The sequence below is a fragment of the Acinonyx jubatus genome, chromosome C2 (genome assembly GCF_027475565.1).
Source record: "Acinonyx jubatus isolate Ajub_Pintada_27869175 chromosome C2, VMU_Ajub_asm_v1.0, whole genome shotgun sequence".
Taxonomy (NCBI): domain Eukaryota; kingdom Metazoa; phylum Chordata; class Mammalia; order Carnivora; family Felidae; genus Acinonyx; species Acinonyx jubatus.
The window spans coordinates 66718651-66740035 of NC_069384.1; the positions used below are offsets into that span (position 1 = coordinate 66718651).

The 21385-nt window shown below is 41.5% G+C and overlaps 2 protein-coding genes across 7 annotated transcripts in view; one reads left to right on the forward strand and one right to left on the reverse strand.

Annotated features, from left to right (window-relative positions):
* The window catches only part of ILDR1 (immunoglobulin like domain containing receptor 1), a 290612-nt gene that overhangs the window by 181927 nt on the left and 87300 nt on the right, over positions 1 to 21385 (reverse strand). The window lies entirely within an intron of this gene.
* CASR (calcium sensing receptor) overlaps positions 1 to 21385 on the forward strand; it is an 80437-nt gene that overhangs the window by 23075 nt on the left and 35977 nt on the right. Inside the window, exon 1 of one of the 5 annotated variants that reach the window (XM_053220925.1) lies at positions 2554 to 3142. The exons of 3 other annotated variants lie outside the window; for them this stretch is intronic. The gene's annotated coding sequence lies outside the window, so the exon portion shown is untranslated. Of the gene's footprint in view, positions 1 to 2553; positions 3143 to 6457; positions 8121 to 21385 lie in introns of those variants that run through there. One more of the 5 variants, XM_053220926.1, reaches the window with a different exon arrangement.

Below are 21385 nucleotides of genomic sequence, written 5' to 3' on the forward strand. Positions count from 1 at the left end.
AGGGTAGAAGAAAGGAAGCAGTAGTTTTATCATTGCCTTGGCTATTCTCCAAAATATGGCTGCCTCACTACTTGGAATAACAGATGGAAAGAGAGTCTTTGCCCACACATATGAGAAAGCTGAGCCATGCCATGATTGTGGCCTTCTGCCTCAAGGAGTGAACCAAGGGCACAACTGTACAGGTGGGCTATGGATGAGGCATAAAATTACTTACTAATTTATTTTAAATCAACACACCGGTGTGTGCACAGCCAAATGAGTGTTGTCTCCTTTTAAGTAAAGCACCTTGAAAGGCTTTCCATATATTGGATGACACTTCTGTTGCTCAAAAGATCAAAAGATTGTTGGGGGGTTCAGTGCAGGAAAACACATGCCCACACAAGTGACAATCATTGATATCTACAAGTCAAAATTACTTACTGTTAATATTCTGCAATATTTGCTTCCAACATTTTTCTGTAAGAAATCTGTTCCTATTGTTTCTCATTAAAGCAAAACATGGCTGGGAGGCCTGGGTGGCTCAGTCATTTGAGCATCTGACTCTTGATTTTGGCTTAGGTCATGATCTCAGAGTTCGTGAGTTCAAGCCTGGCATCAGGCTTATGTTGACAGTGCAAAGCCTGCTTGGCATTCTCTGTCTCCCTCTCTCACTCTGCCCCTCCCCCACTCATGTACATATGCTGTCTCTCTCTTTCTGTCAAAAACAAATAAATAAACATTAAAAATAAATAAATATTAAAGCAAAACACAGTTTATTATAGAGATTTCAAGTAAGGCAGAAAAGAACAAAAATTAAAAGCCTTTTAAACAGCTAAAAGTAGGGGCGCCTGGGTGGCTCAGTCGGTTAAGCGTCCGACTTTGGCTCAGGTCATGATCTCACGGTCTGTGAGTTCGAGCCCCGCGTCAGGCTCTGTGCTGACAGCTCAGAGCCTGGAGCCTGCTTCAGATTCTGTGCCTCCCTCTCTCTCTGGCCCTCCCCCGTTCATGCTCTGTCTCTCTGTCTCAAAAATAAATAAACGTTAAAAAAAATTAAAAAAAAAATAAACAGCTAAAAGTCCATCATTAATATTTGGTGGATAATCCAGCCATTTCTCTATATATCCCATTCTTTTGAATATCATCAGTTTTGACAAAGTGTCCACCTTTGAGGAAGGATTTGACTTTTGGAAATAGGTCAAAGTTGCTAAGAGCCAGCTAAATCTGGCAAATAAGGTAATGATTAAGCTGAGTGACAAGAGTTTGGTGCCAAGTCAGGTGTAATTGGTTTTCTTGGACAGCTCAGAAATTGGCTCTATGAGAGGCACCCATAACAGATGTGCTCTGAACTCCAACAAGAGCTGCCCTCGAGGGGCTGTCTCTGAAGGATATGTGCATGGGATGGCAGAAGCCTTGGGAACCATAACCTCCAGAACTAAGCTAGGACTGTGTCCCTTGAGAGCTGTGGGCCTCCATCAGGTCCTTACCCTTGAGGAGCCTCTGTTTGCTCATCTTAATGCGATGTTCATAATGTCTACTTTTCATGAGCTGTTATGAGAATCAAACTAGGTCACAGACACGAAAGCACTTTTGTAAACTGTCAAGCCCTATACAAATGTAAGGCACTGTTATTTAAGTATGTTTGTCAAATTAATCTTGTTTCTTGATGGGCACACCTCCTACAGTCACTCTATGGACAGCCACATCATCAAAGCATAAGTGGATAGAACTACTCTCTCCCTTTCTAGTTTCCTTGGGCTGCAGGTTTATCCCTTCAAGGATGCCTTGCCCTTGACCTCATGATCATTTTACCTGATTTTTCCAATACCGGAGTGTGGGCAAGGGAATGGCTGGGGCATAGTTTGAATCACCACCACTGGCATTTCTCCCTTTCAGTAGCCTAGGGGAAGGGGGTAGTGATGATCTCAGTCTGGGGTGTCTGTTTTGGAATTTTAAAAGGATCTGGTCAACTTAATATTTACCTGAAAGGTTTTTTTGACACTGTCTTTCAGAAAATAAGGGAATCTGAGAACAGTTAGGAGTTCCCATGATGCATTAAAAAGGGCTAGAAAAATTAGAAACTATACTTACCTCATCTACGAAAATGGCAATAATAACTGTACCATCCTAATAGGTGGTTGGGAGGACTAACTTTCAGGCACTAGTACAGTCTGGCACATAAAAAGTGCTCAATAAATGTTAACTAGTATTTTTGATGTTCTTATTAATACAAAAATTGAAATGTATAGACTCCGTAAGTTATAAAGATGTCAGTGTATATACTATCAGCAACTTTTGGCAGATGAAAGAGTGCCTCATCAATAATGAGCTAATGTTACTCATATATAATTTATAGATTTAATTTCACCATTTGGAATTTTGTTTTTTAATTTATATTCATTCATTCAACATATATTTATGTATTTTCTACATATAAGGCATTATGCTATCCACTGGAGATATAACAGTGAACCAAACAGACATAACCCTTATCCCCATAGAGCTTACTATGAAGGCAACAAGCCATAAACAAATAATTTAACAAATAGGAAATAAGTGTCCTATTAGAACTTGTTTTAAGTGCAATGATGGGAAAGTATAATTCTATGTAGCCGAGTGGACCCAATCTTGTGTGGATGAAAGGAGGGTTCAGGGAGTTTTCTTAAGTACATGACATGTGAGCTGAGATCCAAATAATGAACAGGACTTGTGTAGCAAAGAATGGGGAGGAGCAGATTCGCAGTGGATAAACAGATGCAAAGGTCTTGCGGCTGGAAGAAACAGAGCATGGTCACATCTGGAATAATGAGAATAAAGGTTGTAGAGAAGAAAATGAGGTTGGGGGCTCAGGGCCTTGCAGACCACCATAAGAACTGTGGTCTTGACCTTCACAGCAAAGGAAGCCAATGAAGTGATTTAAGCAAGAACATGAAATGACTAAATTTCTGTATTCAAAGATCACTCCCACTGCAAGGAGAAGAATGGATTGGAGGAGAGCCCAACTGAATGCAGGGGTGCAATGTGAGAAGCCATTACAGCAGGCCACGTGAGGGTTGATGGCAGCTTCACCTAGGGTGGTAGTGGTGGAGCTGGAAAGAAGTGGAAAAAATCAAGAGTTAATTAAGAGCAAAATCTACAGCATCTCATGATGAACTGGATGTAGAAGGTAGGAAAGGAGCGGGGGTATAAATAACCTACTCATTCATTCATCATAAATATGTACTGAGCCCCTACAAAATTTTAGACACTATGCTAATTCCTGAGGATTCAGCTGTGAACAAGAGAGACAGGTCCTTACCTTCAAGGAGTTAGAATCTAGATTTGGAGCTAGAGAGTCGATAATAAGCAAACAGATAAACAATCACATGTTTGCATTTGCAAATTACAATTACATGTTTCAGAGTGGGTGATTATAGATATAAGTGCTATGAAGAAAAAAACAGACAAATGGGGTGAGGGCAACTTCTGACAGAGTAGTCAGGAAAGACTTACCTATGGAAGTGACATTTAAGGTCAGATCAGAGGATGAGAAGGAGGCAGCCAGGAGAAAAGCATTCCAAGTAGAGGTAACACCAAGGCCAAAGAGCTTGCTGTGTTGCAGGAACAGGTAAGAAATTAGGGTGATTAAAAATAATAAACAAAGGGAGAGTCATACAAAATGGGGATGAAGAAGCAGATCACTTTTGGTGTTTAAAAGATTAACTGCTATATGAAAAATGGGGGGGAAACTGATTATTTTAGAGTAAGAGTGAAAACAGGGAGACCAGATAGGAGACTGTCATTCAGGTATAGAAAATGATGGCTTGGGGTGGGGGCATCTGGGTGGCTCAGTTTGTTAAGGGTCCAACTCTTGATTTCAGCTCAGGTCATGATCTCACAATTGTGGGATCAAACCCCACATTGGGCTCTGTGCTGACAGTGTGGAGCCTGCCTGGGATGATCTCTCTCCTTCTCTCTCTGCCCCTCCACCCCTCAAAATAAATAAATAAACTTAGAAAAAAAAGAAAATGATGGCTTGGACTGGGGGTGTGAACCAAGGAGAAGTAGACAGATATGAGGTGGACAGATGCATTTTATAGATAAATCCAACTAGCTTCATTTAAGATTCAAATGGCCCCAAAAGCAGTGAGGGCTTGATTCAGCTGCAGAAGTTGTCAGCATGATGTAACCCACCTATAGAAACAGGATCTTCAATTCATCTCCTGAGTCCATACAAGCATAAGGCTGCAGTTGTCCAAGCTCCAGAAGAGCAGGTTGTTGGCATTAGGGACAGCCACCATGGATCAGGGATCAGAGACCAAAACTGACACCAGGGTAACTGCGATCAGGGATCACCAAGACTAAGGTCACCAAAGTCATAGCAGACCAAAATGAAGGGGGAATCTGTTGAGCTAGGTCTGTACAAGCGGTGCCTTCCTGGAGCCAAAAGTGGGAACTAGTTCAAACCCTGGGTTAGGGTTGGGCCAACCATGAAGGTTAGAGTGACAAAGACACCAGCCAAAAGTTAGAGGGATGAAGATGTACCACCTATCACACCAGTTTGATGACGCATTTAGTGGATAATTCAGACATCTGAGATTTACTGTAGAATACCAAATACTACAGTTTCCATGTTGTTTAGCTTCTTGTGATTTAGACAAGAGGAGTTCCTGCCTTACAGACTTGGTTTGATCTAGAGTGTGAGGCTTTGGGTGGCCTCACTAGAAACATACTTGCCTTCCTATTCCCATTCTCTGTTTCTCTGCCATGTCAACAACATTATACACATGAAGTAAAATATTCAGAATTCTGTGACAAGTGTCATCCCAGTGCTGCCATACTGCTATATCTGCATGTACATATGCATACATGCATATGTAACAGCTGGGGCAGCTGAGTAATAGCAACGTCAAGATGCATTAACCTTCAGGGCAATAAGCATCTCCATGCTTGCTCTCAAGTTAAAGAATAAGCAAAACTAATCTAGAGTGATAGAATCAAATTTGGGGGTGTAATTCTGAGAAGGCATGAAGGAGTCTTCTGGTGTGCTGGGAATGTTCCATGTCTTGATCTGGATGGTGTTTGTATGGATGTTGTGCATTTGTAAGAATTCATCAGGTTGTAGTTTCATGATTTATGAACTTTATTATATGTAAGTTATGCCTCAACAAAAATGTTTTTATTAAAAAGAGAAATAGGAGAGATACCTGATCCTGAGGCAAACAAGACAAAAGAAGGATAGTCCATTCTGGTATCAATCACAGGGAGCAGCAATGCACCTCCTCCCAGAGCTTGTTTGCATCTGACTACTCCTTCTTGCTCTGCTTCCAGTCTCAATCCCCAGCCAATGCTAATGCTACCAAGCAACATGTAGAAAGTTTGGCAAGTTATGACAATAAGTCTGATCCAGGGAAGTGTAAGATAGTACTGATGATTTCCAACTATTGGGAATCCGGTGTGACACAGACTGAAATTTTCACGGGAAATATAGAGCAGCATCCCTGTTCGTCATCATGAGTATCCCTGACAATCACAGCTAAATACGAATAAATAAATCGTATTACATCAAGGATTTTCAGCACCATGAACTTGAGATCCAGGAGAAGAGAAAAAAAATAAGAGTAAGAAAATTAACAGCATGAGCGGCACCTGGGTGGCTCAGTCAGTTAAGCATCTGAGTCTTGATTTCAGCTCAGGTCACAATCTCACGTTTCATGGATTTAAGCACCGCATCAGTCTCCACACTCATGCATGGGGACTGCCTGGAATTCTCTCTCTCCCTGTCCACCCTTCCCCCGTTCACACACAAGCATGTGCATTCTCTCCCTCCCCCCTCAAAATAAATTTAAAATAAATAAAATTAACAGAATGAAACTATATTTTTCTTATCTTTCAACTTTATTTACTATGTCCTTTTCTTGGAGATTCTACCATGCATATTAGGCTATTAAAAGCACTGATAAGTCCTATGGTTAACAAACATGTTTACTTTTATTTCATACAATGTTTATATTTGACCAAGAACACTTTAGGAAATTGTACTCTAAGGCTACCATTTATGTTTTCCCCCCTCATTCCCTTCCTTGGAGAATCATTAAGCTTCACTGTTCCAGCTACCATATTGGTGCTAAAATTTTTCTTGTCTTAGATCCAACCCAGCCTCCCTACCCAAGCTTTAGGATATCTCTACCCACAGCAAATTTTCACCTAGATGGTCCACATGGGGCAGAATGGGGATCTAACAGGGGTTCAGAGAGAACTCTGATTTCATTAATCTTTCATGCAATGAATATGAAGAATTAACTTGGTAGTATGGAAGAAGCTGTATTCCTGCAGTTTTTATTAAGCCACCTTGAGAACTGAACCCTGAACTCAATGAATCTTAAACAACTATGGCAAATATAAAATAGGTTTTACTCACCTCTGTCTTATTTGTCATTTAACTCCCATCTTCTCCCACTTCATTTTTTAAAATTAATTAATTAATTAATTTGCTTATTTTTTAGACAGAGACAGTGCAAGAGGGGCAGAGAGAGAGGGGGAGAGAGAATCTTCAGCAGGCTCATCTCAGGGCCCTGAGATCATGACCTGAACCAAAATCAAGAGTTAGATACTTAACCAACTGAGCCACCCAGGAGCCCCTCCCACTTCCTTTTCGATCCATTAAGCTATCCATTTTCCACACAACCACCTGAATCCACAGCTATTCAAACCCCTCCTTTCTGCCACAGGCACATTAACTGAGAATTCTATGAGAAAGGGAGAACTGGGCTGGCCACTTTCTTCTAGGACTGAAGTTGTGTTGGTCTTTTTCTGAGACAGCCTCCAAAAGACAGTATCATTATTTCAGAAAAGATTCTACAGAGTGAAGTAATGGAGACTGAAAGAGGCCCTTGGGAAGACCCATGACCCGCTGGGGATAACAACAATTCACTTTGTCTCGACCCTTGGTTTCTCATTAGCTAAGTAATTCCCAAAGTCCCCACTGGCTCTAATAGCCCACGTACACAGGATGTGTGCATAAAGTGCCCGGCAGCTTGCCCACACCACTCACCCATGAGAGATTCAGGAAGCAGAACTGGGCTTCTGTTGGGCACATTATTGCATCATTTCTTAAAGCAAACAAAACTTTTTCTAATGGCATCTAAGTAACTCTCTGGCCAGGTCAATATGGCTACTTCAAAGTAACAAGTCCTTATTATGTATTTATTTTGCGCAGTGTGTGTCTCTGGTCTTAAGTTATCAATACCCCCTAGAAGAGCCTAGGACCTTGGGACGCGATCCCCCAAACCCAGCCGAGGCAAGCAGGGGCAGCCTTTTGCATGGGTCGCCTTCGTGGAGCAGAAAAGTGCAAAGGCAGTGACCCCTCGCCCGAGGCCGGCGCCCAAGGCCATTAGAAAGCCTCTCCCTTAGCTCCACGCACTACAAGTCAAAACAACCTCTCTTCCCTGCTGACGCCACGGCCAGGCAGGGCTGGAAATCGATCTGCGATCTTTCTGCTCCAGCACAGCCGGCACCCTGGCTGATGCGGGCGCGTGGGCGCTCGGGCAGAATGACGGTGGGCTGCGCCAGAGCCGCCGGCGGGGGGCTGCTGACGGCGGAGAAAGGAGCCCGCTTCCCCTAAGGGCATCCTCTCCCTGCCCCTCCCGCCACCCCGTCCCCCAGACAGTCGCTCACCTGTAGAAGGCTAGGGGAGGGGACAGTGGCCACTTCTAAGCCCAGCCCTCTACTATGGCTCCGCCTGCAGGACTCACCAAACCTTTGCTGCCCAACTCAGAAAACCTTACAGATAAAGAGACCAAAGCCTAGAGAAGAGCAACAGCTGGTCCTGAGGGCGAGTGGCAGAGCAGAGACTAAAAACTATGGTCTCCTGATCCCTCCTAGGCGTCTGTCTCCAACAGTTTTTTTCAGCCAAAGAGCTTTCTTCTTGGTTTCTTCACAAACACGCTTCCAACTTGTTGCAAAGACCTATCAGGCTGATACATAAAGATCAGAGATTTGCACTTTGAAACCTGAAACCCATCTCTCCCTGTGGAATCTTGAGACGACCTTCTTTGCTTGCTTTCTTTGCCATCGACTCGGACTTTTTGCAGCTCTCTCAGTGTCATCATCTGGCCTGTGGTCACCGTGGAGACATCAGAAAATGTCCTGATCGTGATCCCATGGTAGGAGTGTGCCATACAGCTAATATCCACCCTGTGGACAGGATGCTAACTGCATCTCTAATCTAGCTAGTTGGGTGGCTTGCCTGGCTTTCTGCCCCAGGCCTCTCTCATTATCAAACACTTGTTTGAAGGTAGCCATGCTGTGGGTGAGCTAAACCAGGTATATTCTGGGACCAGAGAAAAACAGCAAAGTGACCTTTCTCATCAAAGACGGGGGAGGGAGGGCATCTCTATCATGTTAAGAACTAATGTTTATCGAACTAGGCTCTGTGATATGTTCTTACAAGATTATTTTAATGTAATCCCCACAGCAACCCCACCATTGTTATATTCCTGTGTTATAGATGCAGAAACAAAAGCACAGAAATTACAACTTGCCCCAACTCACCAACTAGTCAAAGCAGAGATTGGAACCCTGGCTTCTTCCAGAACCTGTGCCTTCAACTGTTATGCCCTGTTCCATCTCATGATGGAATAAACATTTTGATATTATGGGAAAGGACGGTATATGGAGAATAAGGAAATTTAGCTTCCATTTTTGCTCTGCCTCTCCACAGAGGTAACAGAGATATACTTCTCCACAGAGAGAAAAACCTCAAATCATATAACCTTGCTTTTCAGGTATATGAAACACTGCAACAAATAGAATTACGTGCAGATGTGCATTTTTCTGGGAAGAGCAGCCATAGTTTTCATCAGCATGTCAGAGAGATCCATATACATAAGCTGTCTAGACTATCTCATCTTTATAGCATTTTTCATGACAAACAGCCTACTCTAATTGTCTTCTAACATTTTACATAATGATGCAATAGCAGCTTCAGACTCTGGGACCCATCTCTGGTTCAGGGATGTGAAGGGCTCCCAGCTGCATGCTGGCCTTTCCAGCACACCCGCATGTCCAGATAGTGATCACAGGAAGGACGACATTGGGGTGGAATCATCAAATTCATCCTCCACCTACTTGCAACACCTCAGCATTTTTGCTTTAGCCTGTTGTATTTTTTACTTCCAATCAGACTTTATATAAAGGCACAAAGAAAAGATTTCAGAATCCTTTTTTCTATTCTATAAAAAGAATTCTAGCCGTGGAATCTCCACCAGGCTTGGGGTAAATTGTCCGTTCATTATCGAGTACCTGCTATGTCCAGAGCATACTGCAGTGAAAGAGACCAGATCCCTGCCTGCCTGGACACTCAGAGGGACTGGCAGGGAAATGCCAGGAAGATGCAGAGAGCACTAGGAAGAGCAAGGCCTAGAGAATCAGAAGGGGCTTCTTTGAGAGGTGATGGGATTTGAGCCAACCCTGAAGGGTGACTAGGAATGAAGAAAGCCAGAGGTGCAGGTCAGAGGCGTTGAAGAGCATTCCAAGCAGAGAAAACAGCTTGTGGGAAGGGCCTGAGACAATTAAGAACGTGGCCTGTTGGAGGAAGTGAAGGCAGACTGGATGGAGCACAGGAAGAGGGAGAGAGGTGTAGGCTCTCCCTACACCTACAGGTAAGGCTGCTGAAGGAGTTAGGGTCAGCGTATTCAGGGCTTCTGGAGTCAAGAAACCTGGGTCCCAGTACCAGCTGTGTGATGCTGTGTGTGAGACACAGTACTAACTGGCTGTGTGATATTGGCAAGGCAGGAAACATCTCTGATCTTCCATTTCTTTAACTTAAACATTCAAGGTTTGAACTAGCTGGTTTCTAAAGTCCTTTCTGGCTCCACTATCCTGTGATCTTGTGACTTTAAGGAAAGTGAAAAAGAGTGAGGCAATGAGTAACTGATCTGTGAGAAAGAGAAAAATGGCTCCCGATACCTGGGAGCTGGGTGGGTGTTTTCATGCTGAATATATGCAATTTCATAGAACATCACCATCAAACAAGGCCACTCTGCGACTGTGATGGACACTCCACAATCATGTCTGAGCACAGATAAAAACAAAACAAAACAAAACGTTAACATTATCCAAACTACAAAAATGACCAAACATCTCCCTATCCTGGTTCAGATAACTACTGCTTCTTTACCAATTACGGCTTCAGCCTCACTCTAGTCTTCCTTCCTTTTAGACAAGAGTCACTAAGATGCCCAATCATAGAATGACCCCTGCTTCCTGGCAGCATCCCAAGCCCTGCTTCCTTAAAACCTCTGCAAAATCCCCTCACTCAAGCTTCAGCCCTGTAGTCCTTTCTACCACCTTCTCTGAGATGACCCACAGTTCTGCTTCTCTGAAATAAGTAACAAACCTAACTTGCCCAACCACAGGCTGTTCCTCCAGAAGGGCCAGGACTAGGGCCAGCCATAATAAGCAGTGCCTCTCACATTCTGTACCCTAGGTGCTTCCCTTTCCCCTGTCCTGGTGGTGCTTGGCTAAAAGGGATTGACATAAGCCCCCTCCTCTTCTGATGTTCTCTAATCTAATGTCAGGAGCCCTTATCTGAGCCTCAGAGTGGTGGGAAGTGGAGCTATGAAGTGGAGGGGGAGAAGAAAAATGAGGGAAATGCAAGAGGACAAGTTCACCAGAGAATTTACATCCATCCAATGATAAGGGAGCAGAATTAAAATGATCACCAAACATTTCTTCCTCACTTGAAGTGCTGGGCGTCCTCCCTTCAGGCCTACACCCCACCCAGATCAGGCATGAGCTAGATGGGAGGTAGTGGTTTTTCTGTTTCCCAACCAAACCACACCAATCATACTCTTTCTTAAGGTCATCTTCACAGGTAGGTAACTGGTTCCCAGGGAACTGACTCATTTGGCAGTATCAAAGCGGGTAGAAATGGTTGCTGCTGGTGATTCAGCTTCTCAGCTTGGACTTCCCATCTTTAAAGTTTTTTCACTGGGGTAATCCCCACCACACAACCCACTCCATTCTCTTCATGTGAGAAAATGGTAAACAAACAAGACCCCTGATGCCTCCTGAGTCAGATGGCAACCAAGGGGAAGAAGTGACCTGTTTCTCTGGCCACAAAACAGGCTGTTGGACCCATCCCTCTAATCAGAAAGGCTGATGGAATCAGCTTCTTTTAATCTGCAGAAACCATTGTGCACACCAGGCACATAGCTATTTCCAAAGCTGTTGGCATACAGTCATAATAAAGGCAGAGTTTTCTCTGTGTTCAGTTTAATTCAGGGGTCAACAAACTTTCTGTGTAAAGGATCAAATAGTAAATATTTTAGGCTTTGTAGGCCCATCTGCCCTTGTAGCATAAAACCAACCACAGATAATATTCAAATTAATAGGCATGCCTATTATTTCAATGGAGTGTTTACAAAAATGGGTGGGCCAAATCTGGCCATAGTTTGCCCCCTGGTCTACTATAGTCAGCGCATGGGCGTAGCTAAATAGGAACAGGAATAGTAACCTTTACCATAGCTTTTAAAAGAATTTATTTCTCATCAGAGGGATTGGAAGAAGTCTTAAAAACCAGTTCGGAAACTTTTGACACACACACACACACACAGCAAAAGAGGAAGAGAAGAGAGAAACAATCAAAATAAGAAAATAGGATTTCATTTCAGAAGAGGAATAGGGGGGGCACCTGGATGGCTCAGTTGTGGTTTGTGAGTTCGAGCCCCACATCAAGCTCTGTGCTGACAGCTCAAGTCTGGAGCTTGCTTCAGATTCTGGGTCTCCTTCTCTCTCTCTACTCTTCCCCCGCTCATGCTCTGTCTCTCTCTCTCTCTCAAAAATAAATAAACATTAAAGAATTTTTTTTTAAAAAATAGAAGAGGAATGGAGGAATCAACGTGGTAAGAGTTCTTTGTTAGGTCTCTGTGGCCTCCTCTTATCCAGACCATGTCTTCAGAAGCCATTCACAGGCTCAGGAACAGGCAGAGAGACACTGAGAGTGCACTGGATAGCTACAGATTGCAGAATGTTCAGGGTTATTCCAGCTCCTGAAGGAGAGGCCTTTCTGAGCCCCAGAAGGGCTGCCAGAGAAAGAAGGGAACAGGAGGTACTGGACAGAAGAGATTTGTGAAAGTGACTTCTAATGGTCACATGTAAACAGGATCCTGGACCTTATTATCTGGAGATAATCCAGTGGTTGTGAAGCATATATATCCATTTGGCAAATTTGAAAGGGGAATTTAATAATGAAAGATATAAGTTTATTTACTTATTTTTTTAATGTTTTTTGTTTATTTTTGAGACAGAGAGAGACAGATCATGAGCAGGGGAGGGGCAGAGAGAGAGGGAGACACAGAATCCACAGCAGGCTCCAGGGTCTGAGCTGTCAGCACAGAGCCCGACGCGGGGCTCGAACTCACAGGCCGTGAGATCATGACCTGAGCTGAAGTCGGACACTTAACCGACTGAGCCACCCAGGCGCCCCAAAAGATATAAGTTTAAAAATAGAACTCCCAAGCTTCTTCCAGAGAAAGGTAGAAGAGAATGATCACCGGATAGGTAAATCCCCTCCATTTGGCTGGGAGAGAAGACGAGAAGTGGCCAATCTGTGGTTAATGGCCATTTTCTCTGATTCTACAAATCATGCAAACTGATTACAGATTCTGAAAGTTACCCTAGCTACAGAGCAATGATTTCTGGACTATGTTTCCTGGTATATACTGGTGTGATTGGATGTTAAGAATTATTGCATGAGAAAGATTTCAGAAAAACTGAAGAAAAAATTGACATTGACAGGAAACTATTGTGTATGTGTTCCAATGCATTTCTAATTTGCTAGATTATGCTTGGGGAAAAAAAAACTATAGTGTTGGGAAAAAAGGTTCATTTTAAAACTATTCCTAGGAAATAGACTTTTCAGGGCCAGGAACAGACTCTACTAGCCTATACCAGTGCAGATAAAAAAGAGTTGTTGTGATAGTCCAGAAGTGGTTCTCAAACTTGAGTATACATGGCTTGTATTTAATGTATACCACAGATTGCTGGGCCCCACCCCCCAAAGTATCTAACTCAGTAGGTCAGAGTGGAATGTAAAAATTTGTATTTCTTAAGCCATACAGAGAAAGACAGATACCATATGGTTTCACTCTTATGTGGATCCTGAGAAACTTAACAGAAACACGTGGGGGAGGGGAAGGGGAAAAAAAAAAAAAAAGAGAGATTAGAGTGGGAGAGAGCCAAAGCATAAGAGACTCTTAAAAACTGAGAATAAACTGAGGGCTGATGGGGGGTGGGAGGGAGGGGAGGGTGGGTGATGGGTATTGAGGAGGGCACCTTTTGGGATGAGCACTGGGTGTTGTATGGAAACCAAGTTGACAATAAATTTCATATATTTAAAAAAAATGTAGATCTCAGGATTCCACCCTCAATATTTTGGGACAGGGCCGAGGAATCTGCATTTTTTGGCAAAAAAAAAAAAATTGTATTTCTAACAGGTTCCAGGTGATGATACTCCTGCTGCTAGTGGTGGTCCAAGGACCTCATTTTGAGACCCACTGCCCTACATCCTGCCCAGTTCCTGACAGATATAAGACCCACTATTCAATAACATGACATTTCTGCTTGAGGTTTACCACATTGGAGGGAATCAATTAGATGGGTTTCCAGCATGTGAGATGAGGGTATGTTGGATAATCTGCTTCAAAGTCAGGTTTATGGAAACATAAATAGCTTTATTTGGGGAAGATTTCCTTACTTTGAGATAGTCCTCCTCCAGAACAGCTCCAGGTGTCCAATGGAGAGTCTTCTCATAGGGGCAACTGTTCCAGCATTTATTTTTTAAATTATAATTTGTGATTCTCCACCAAGTGCAAAGTTGGAGAGGTCAGTTATTTCCTGACATTTCTTACCAGGGGGACATACATGGTCCTTCAAACATGGGAACAAAATTCAAAATGAATTTAACAGGGGGCCATAATTCTTCAGAAATAAAATTCACCTTGAACAGCTACAATGTGATATATCTGGAGATTTTAAAAAATACAAATATACATTCTGAAAGGACTGTAAAAACAAATGCATATCAGAAAAACAAGGAGAACCTAGATGACCAGAATGTTAATATGAGTCAGCCTAATTACAGTGTATGGACAAAAGCCAACAAATATGTCCTGAGATCTGTCACAAAAGGGCTGGGACACAATGCCTCTCAGCCTCTAGCCAGTCTCAAGCATGGTCCCGTTTTTTTGTTAGCATACACTAAAAAATGGCATGAAGAAGTTAGAAAAAGCTCACAGAATAGTAACATATATCTCTAGAAAAATATGAACTAGACCTATCCAAAAAGTTTTAAAAGAAATTTGGGTTGTTAAGTCTGGAAAAATGAAGGCAACTCTCTTGTACCTTTACATGAATTAGAGTTTTCTGCCTCTGGTCTTTTGCTGCAGTGATAAATTAAGCAAAATGAAATGGCCCTAATTTTTAAAATTCATGTGATTTTAGTTAACATTGAGAAAAAACAGAATGATAAAACACTGGGTGTATGTCATTTTTGGCCTTGGATTTTGCAAAGAGTTAGTAGCAGTTGGGAATTTCATAGAACTCTTCCAGGATTCTTGCATAGAGCAAACTTGAAGGAAAGAACTGCCATATCATTGAAAGAGCCCAAATATCCATAAATGGGAAAGTGCATGAATAAACCGTGACATATTCACACAATGGGCTATTACACAGCAGTCAACATGATGAGCTACAGTAACACATATTATAGATGAATCTTATTAATATAATTTTAAATAAGTCTCAGAAGATTACATACAGTATGATGCCCTTTTATAAAGTTTAAAACAACTAAAAAAATTAATGCTTCTTGGGAATACAGGTAAATACAAAATAACTACATAAAAGGAAAGCAAGAAATGATTACATGAAAAAGACTGGCAATATCACAGGTGGGTAGGGATTTGGATCAGTGGAAATTCTCATACACTTCTGGGTGGAAAGATAAATTGATTACAACCATTTGAAAAACTTTTTGGTAATTATCTACTAAGCTAAACATACACAAACTGACCCAACAATTCCACTTCAGGCATGTACTCAATATATTTTACCAAAAGACGTGTTCAAGAATGTTCACAGCAGCACTATTTATTAAAACCTCAAACTCTTCATTAACGGGGAAATGGATGGGGGACCTGGGTGACTCAGTCAGTTGGGCATCCGACTTCAGCTTAGGTCATGATCTCAAGGTTCATGAGTTCGAGCCCCGTGTTGGGCTCTGTGCTGACAGCTCAGAGCCTGGAGCCTGCTTCAGGTTCTGTGTTTCCCTCTCTGCCCCTCCCCACTCATATTCTCTCTCTCTCTCTCTCTCTCTCTCTCTCTCTCTCTCTCAAAAACAAACATTTGGGACGCCTGGGTGGTTCAATCCATGGGGCGTCCAACTTCGCCTCAGGTCATGATCTCACGGTTCACAAGTTCGAGCTCCACATCAGGCTCTGTGCTGACAGCCTGGAGCCTGAAGCCTGCTTCAGATTCTGTGTCTCCCTCTCTCTCTGCTCCTTGCCAGCTCTCTCTCTCTCGCTCTCGCTCTCTCTATTTCTCAAAAATAAATAAACATTAAAAAAATTAAAAATAAATAAATAAACATTACCAAAAAATTAACAGGGAAATGGATAAATAACATGTGATATAATCACATATAAACTATACAACAGTGAGAAAAAACAAACAATGTTTACACAAAACAATATAGATGAATCTTGCAAACACAACGTTGGAAAAAAAGAAGCCAGACACAAAAGAGTATATACTACCTAATTCCATATATATAAAGTTCAAAAACATGGAAAATGTGTGATTTGTGATGGTAAAGGTCAGGCTACTGGTTACCTTTGTTGAGGATAATAAGTGAGAGGAGATGTGAGTAGGGCCTCTGGGGTTCTGGTTCTATATCTTAATCTACTTTCTTGGATGCTGGTTTCATGGATGTGTTTTCATTGTGAAAGTTCATTTATGATTTGTGTATATGTCTGATGTCTTGTATTACAATTAAAAGTTTAAGAGACAGAGGAGAGAAAAGAGGGAGGTAAAAATTTTATTGAAAAAGAATGGAAGATATGAAGAAGTATCCATAAACATATTTTTCAAAATATATTTTGAAGTATATATAGTATGACTAGATAGTAAAATCACTTTTGCAGTGTTTTTCCTTCAATGTTTAATGTTTATGTCTATAGCCATCCTTTTATTTTTTTATTTGAGAGAGAGAGTGTGTGTGTGAGTGTGCAAGTGGAGGAGAGGGCCAGAGGAGGGTCAACCTCAAGCAGCTTCCACACCCAGTGCAGAGCCCAACACGGGGCTCAATCCAACGACCCTGGGATCACGACCCAAGCCAAAATCAAGAGTCAGATGCTCAACCGACTGAGTCACCCAGGCACCTCTATAGCCACCTTTTAAATAACATTTTATAATAACATCTTTTCTGATTTTTAAAAAATTATATATTTTTTGTTAATTTCAAAAACAAAAAGCAAAATAAGGAAGACATACACAATTCCATCATAGATCTAATCACTCAATATTTTGATGTGTATCCTCCCAGTCTTTACCATGATTTTTTAAATTTGGGGGGGGTGCCTGGGTGCTTCAGTCAGGAGAGTGTCCGTCTCTCGATTTGGGTTCAGGTCATGAATCCAGGGTTGTGGGATGGAGCCCCATAATGGGCTCCACTCTGAGCATGGAGCCTGCTTGAGATTCTCTCTCCCCACTGCACCTTTTCCCTACTCGCACATGCTCTTGCACATGCTCTCTCTCTCTCCCTAAATATTTAAAAATAAAATATTTTATTTTATTTTTTATAATATTGAGTTGATGCCTTTTTTAAAGTTTGTTTGTTTTGAGAAAGAGGGAGCACGAGTGGGGGAAAGGCAGAGAAAGAAGGAGATAGAGGATCCCAAGCAGGCTCTACACTGTCAGCACAGAGCCCAATGCAGGGCTCAAACTCACGAACCATGAGATCATGACTTGAGCTAAAATCAAGAACCCGACACCTAACCACCCAGGTACCCCTAAAAAAAGGTATTTTTAAAGCAGAGGTTGGAGGGGTGGAGAGGAAAGCAAAGAAATGATAAACGTGTGGTTCATGATAATGGTTTCTTTGGTGAGAGAGAAGCAGGAGCATAAGGTGCAAGGGGAACCTTCAGGTAGGGTCCTACTGATGTTCTTTGTTTGGGATGCTTGTTTGGTATTTAAAATAGTTTAGAAATAAAGAAATAAAAGTGGGTGAAGGTGGTCAAAAGGCACAAAGTTCCAGTTATAAAATAAATAAGTCATCAGATGCACAACATGGTGACTATATAGTTATTAATACTGTACTGTATATTTGAAAGTTGCTAAGAGAGTAGATCTTAAAAGTTCTCATCACAAGAAAAAAAATTTGTAACTATGTGTGATGATGGATGTTAACTAGGCTTACTGTGGTGATCATTTCACAATACACGCAAATATCGAATCATTATGTTGTGCACCTGAAATCATATGTTGTTATATGTCAATTCTATCTCAATAAAAAGAAGAAGTAAAAATATCTCCAGACAATACTGGAGAATCAATGAACAATAGAATTAATTTAAATAACAAAAGAACTCAGAAAAGTATCAGCATATGTAATTAAACATACAAAAATCAATAGAGTTCATAAACACAAATAATAGCCATCCAAGGGACATAATGGTAAAGAAAGTCCCATTTATAATAGTAACAAAGATAATACTTAGGAATAAACTTGACAAAAATGTACAAAACTAATGAGAGGAGATACTCTTAAAAGACACGAAATTAGACTTGAAACAAAAGGACATGCATCCTTGTTCCTGGATAGGACAACTCAACACCATAAAGATGTCAATGTAACACAATCCCAATAAAAATATCTACAGGCTTTTTTATGGAGCTGGACAAGTTGATGCTAAAGTTCAAAAGGAGAAACAAGCATGCAAGAATAGCACACTAAGAAATAAAAACTACAAAGGTGGACTAGTCCTACCAGGTATTAAACTATACTACGAGTTCCCATAATTAAAACAAGGTGCAGGGCGCCTGGGTGGCTCAGTCGGTTAAGCATCCGACTTCAGCTCAGGTCATGATCTCACAGTTTGTGAGTTCGAGCCCCGCGTCAGGCTCTGTGCTGACAGCTTAGAGACTGGAGCCTGCTTTGGATTCTATCCCTTCCTCTCTCTGCTCCTCCCCCACTCATGCTCTGTCTCTCTCTCTCTCCTTCAAAAATAAATAAAAATATTTTAAAAAATTAAAAAACAAAACAAAACAAGGTGCTACTGCCACTGCCATGAGAAGAGCCATACAGATAAGAACAGAATAGATAAAGGTGGCATCTTAAACCAGAGAAGCAAAGATGGACTTTTTAATGAATGTTGCTGGCACACTAGGCAGCTACTTGTAAAAGACAACATTAGATCCATACCTCATACCATACATAAAAATAAACTCCACACTGATCAAGAAACTAAATGTAAAGAAAAAATTAGAAAATAAATTCAATGAATTACACTGGAAGAATTACGGTGAATTCCTCTATAAACTCAGTATAAGGAAAAGATTTCTAACATTAATTCAAAATCCAGGAGCAATAAAGGAAATAATTCATAATTTTGACTACCTAAAAATGTTTTTAAAGTTGCATGGTAACATAAAGTCAAAGAACTGCCAACTTATATGAAAATATTTGTAACATATATCACAGCTTAAGGGCCAGTATCCATAATGTATAAAGAACTCTTAAAATTTGAGGGGAAAAAAGACCAAAACTGATAGAATAAGGAGAAAGATATATGAACAAAAAAATTAATCAATAAAAACAACTTAATAAAGAAATAAAAATCAGGGCGGCTAGGTGGCTCAGTAGGATAACGTCCAACTTTGGCTCAGGTCATGATCTCACGGTTCATGGTTTCGAGCCCCGTGTCAGGCATTGTGATGACAGCTCAGAGCCTGGAGCCTGCTTTAGATTCTGTGTCTCCCTCTCTCTCTGCCCCTCCCCTGCTCAGGCTCTGTCTCTGTCTCTGTCTCTGTCTCTCTCTCTCTCTCTCTCTCTCTCTCTCAAAAATAAATAAACATTAAAAAAAATTTTTTTAAAGAAAAAAAGAAATAAAAATGGACCAGGCACAGACCAATGATGAGGATGTGTCACCAACCAAGGCAAATGTGTCCTTGTGACACAGAGTGTATGTACATCAATTCCCAAACTTATTTTACCTGAGGAGGCTGTGGTAGCACATCTTGGGACACCAGACTGAAAGATACCACTCTGGCTAATCAGGGTTCCTTACAGTTCTGAAAGGTGATACCAGGACATTATTCCACAGAAATCTTTTTCTCATGTAGGACTTGAAGCTCTGGCATTTTTTTCTTTATAAAAACATGACTTGAGTGTCTTTGCTTTTCACCTGAACCATTTCATGGGTGTCCACACATCCATCAGCAGAGCTTACATAAGGCATGAAGAGAATCATTTCAGGACAAGAAATCTCTTACCTCATTGCCTGTGTCCCCAGGAACTCAGTCCTATCATGGAAACCAGGCACTGGCAATGTCAAAGCCCAAAGCCAGCATACATTTCAATTCATAAGATTCTATAGCAGACAATGAGCATTTCTCATCATTTAAAAAAAATTTTTTTTCAATGTTTATTTTTGAGAGAGAGAAAGAGACAGAGCATGAGCAAGGGAGGGAGAGCAGAGAGAGACAGGGAGACACAGAATAGCTCCAGGCTCTGCCGCTGTCAGCACAGAGCCTGACGCGGGGCTCGAACTCACAAACCGCGAGATCATGACCCGAGTGAAAGTTGGATGCTTAACTGACTGAGCCACCCAGGCGCCCCTCTCATCATTTTTTAACCTTGAATTTTTCACCTTCCCTCAACTCCCATTCTATGTCTTTTTTCTTTTTCTGTCTTTTCCTTTCTTCTTGAGATAGCTTCATAAACTCCTAAGATGGTTTATTGTGTTGTGGGCACTCCACACATATATTTATTCACTTAATCATTTATAGGGCTCCTCTGGGTTCCGGGCCACAAACAGAACAAACCAGGCCATGTTGTCAAGGAGCTTATAGTACAACATTAATGAATGTCCATTTCCTCTCCTACTTATCTCCTTTATTTGCTTTGTCTTGGCTCTTTCTCCCCATTTTGCTCAACACCCCATGCTGCTCCTCCCCACTCTTGTTCATCCTTCTCCTCCCTTCCTTGATAGCTTTTTCCAATGACTAACAGGAACCCAGCTCAGCTGGTTTTTTATCACGATCCTGTCCTTGCATTTTTCCAACTCAATTAAGTCATTACCAGAGCTAAATGAGGCATAGACTCTCCAAAAGTCACACCTGTTGTCAGGGAGATGGAAGGTAAGAACCTGTGCAGCTGGCGTGCGGACAGCAAGCAGGGCTGGAGGGAGGCAGCCGAGTGTGACTCTACAGTCTGTGTTCTCCCAGGGCTGAAAGAGGGCCCTCATTTCAAAACAAGACACTCCTTGCTTTAATACAGAAGGAATGAAGTCTGACACAGAACTGAGGATGGTCACATTAATAATGACGGATAAGATGTCCCTAATTCTTTAGCAAATGCACACCAGGTGCATTTAAAAACCCACATTGTGGTTATGTCCTCGGCAAGAGGTAAAGAAAGCTGTAACCAGAGCCGGGTACACGGGTTTTGTGATTATTGGTTGAACTTTCTCAGGTTTTTCCCTGTTCACCCTCATCAAAACATACAAGTTTCACCTTTCTGTAATGGTGGCTTCACACCTTACTGTTATTATTCTTTACGATCAGCATGACAAAAGAGGACAAAGATTACAGTACAATAAATCACAGAGAAATCAAGGTACTCACCCTATGTAGATAAATGATTTCTACTGGAAATCAATTTTGGTTTCATAACCACCTTTTTTTCTAGGCAACCCAGAATTTTTATTTCTGCAGCCTAGGAATCAAGAAATTGTAGTTTTTGAGCTTGCCATGCCTCTAATTTACTGAGTGTGTTTTATGTTCAGGCAGTCTGTGCTTTGGTTTTCTCTAGTTGAAATGTATGTAAAATCATTCTTCTGTAGAGTTACATAATTTCCGGAAATGTTAAAGCCAAGGGGCAAGAGCCAAGGTGGTTTTAACTTGATTAAAATTGAAATGTTGCAATGTTGCCTTCTAACCTTGCCCTTCTATCATCTGTTAATTTGTCCTTGATTCTGGAACTTTTGGAACAAATGCAAGTTCAACAGATATTTTTTGAACATCCTTTCAGTACCAGGTTCCATGTTCAGTGCTGGTAGTGCAACTGTGATCATGACAAAGACCCTGCCCTCAGAAACCTTTGGTCTTGTGGGGTGACCCCTTCTCTGTTCTGTCCTAGAATTGCCCA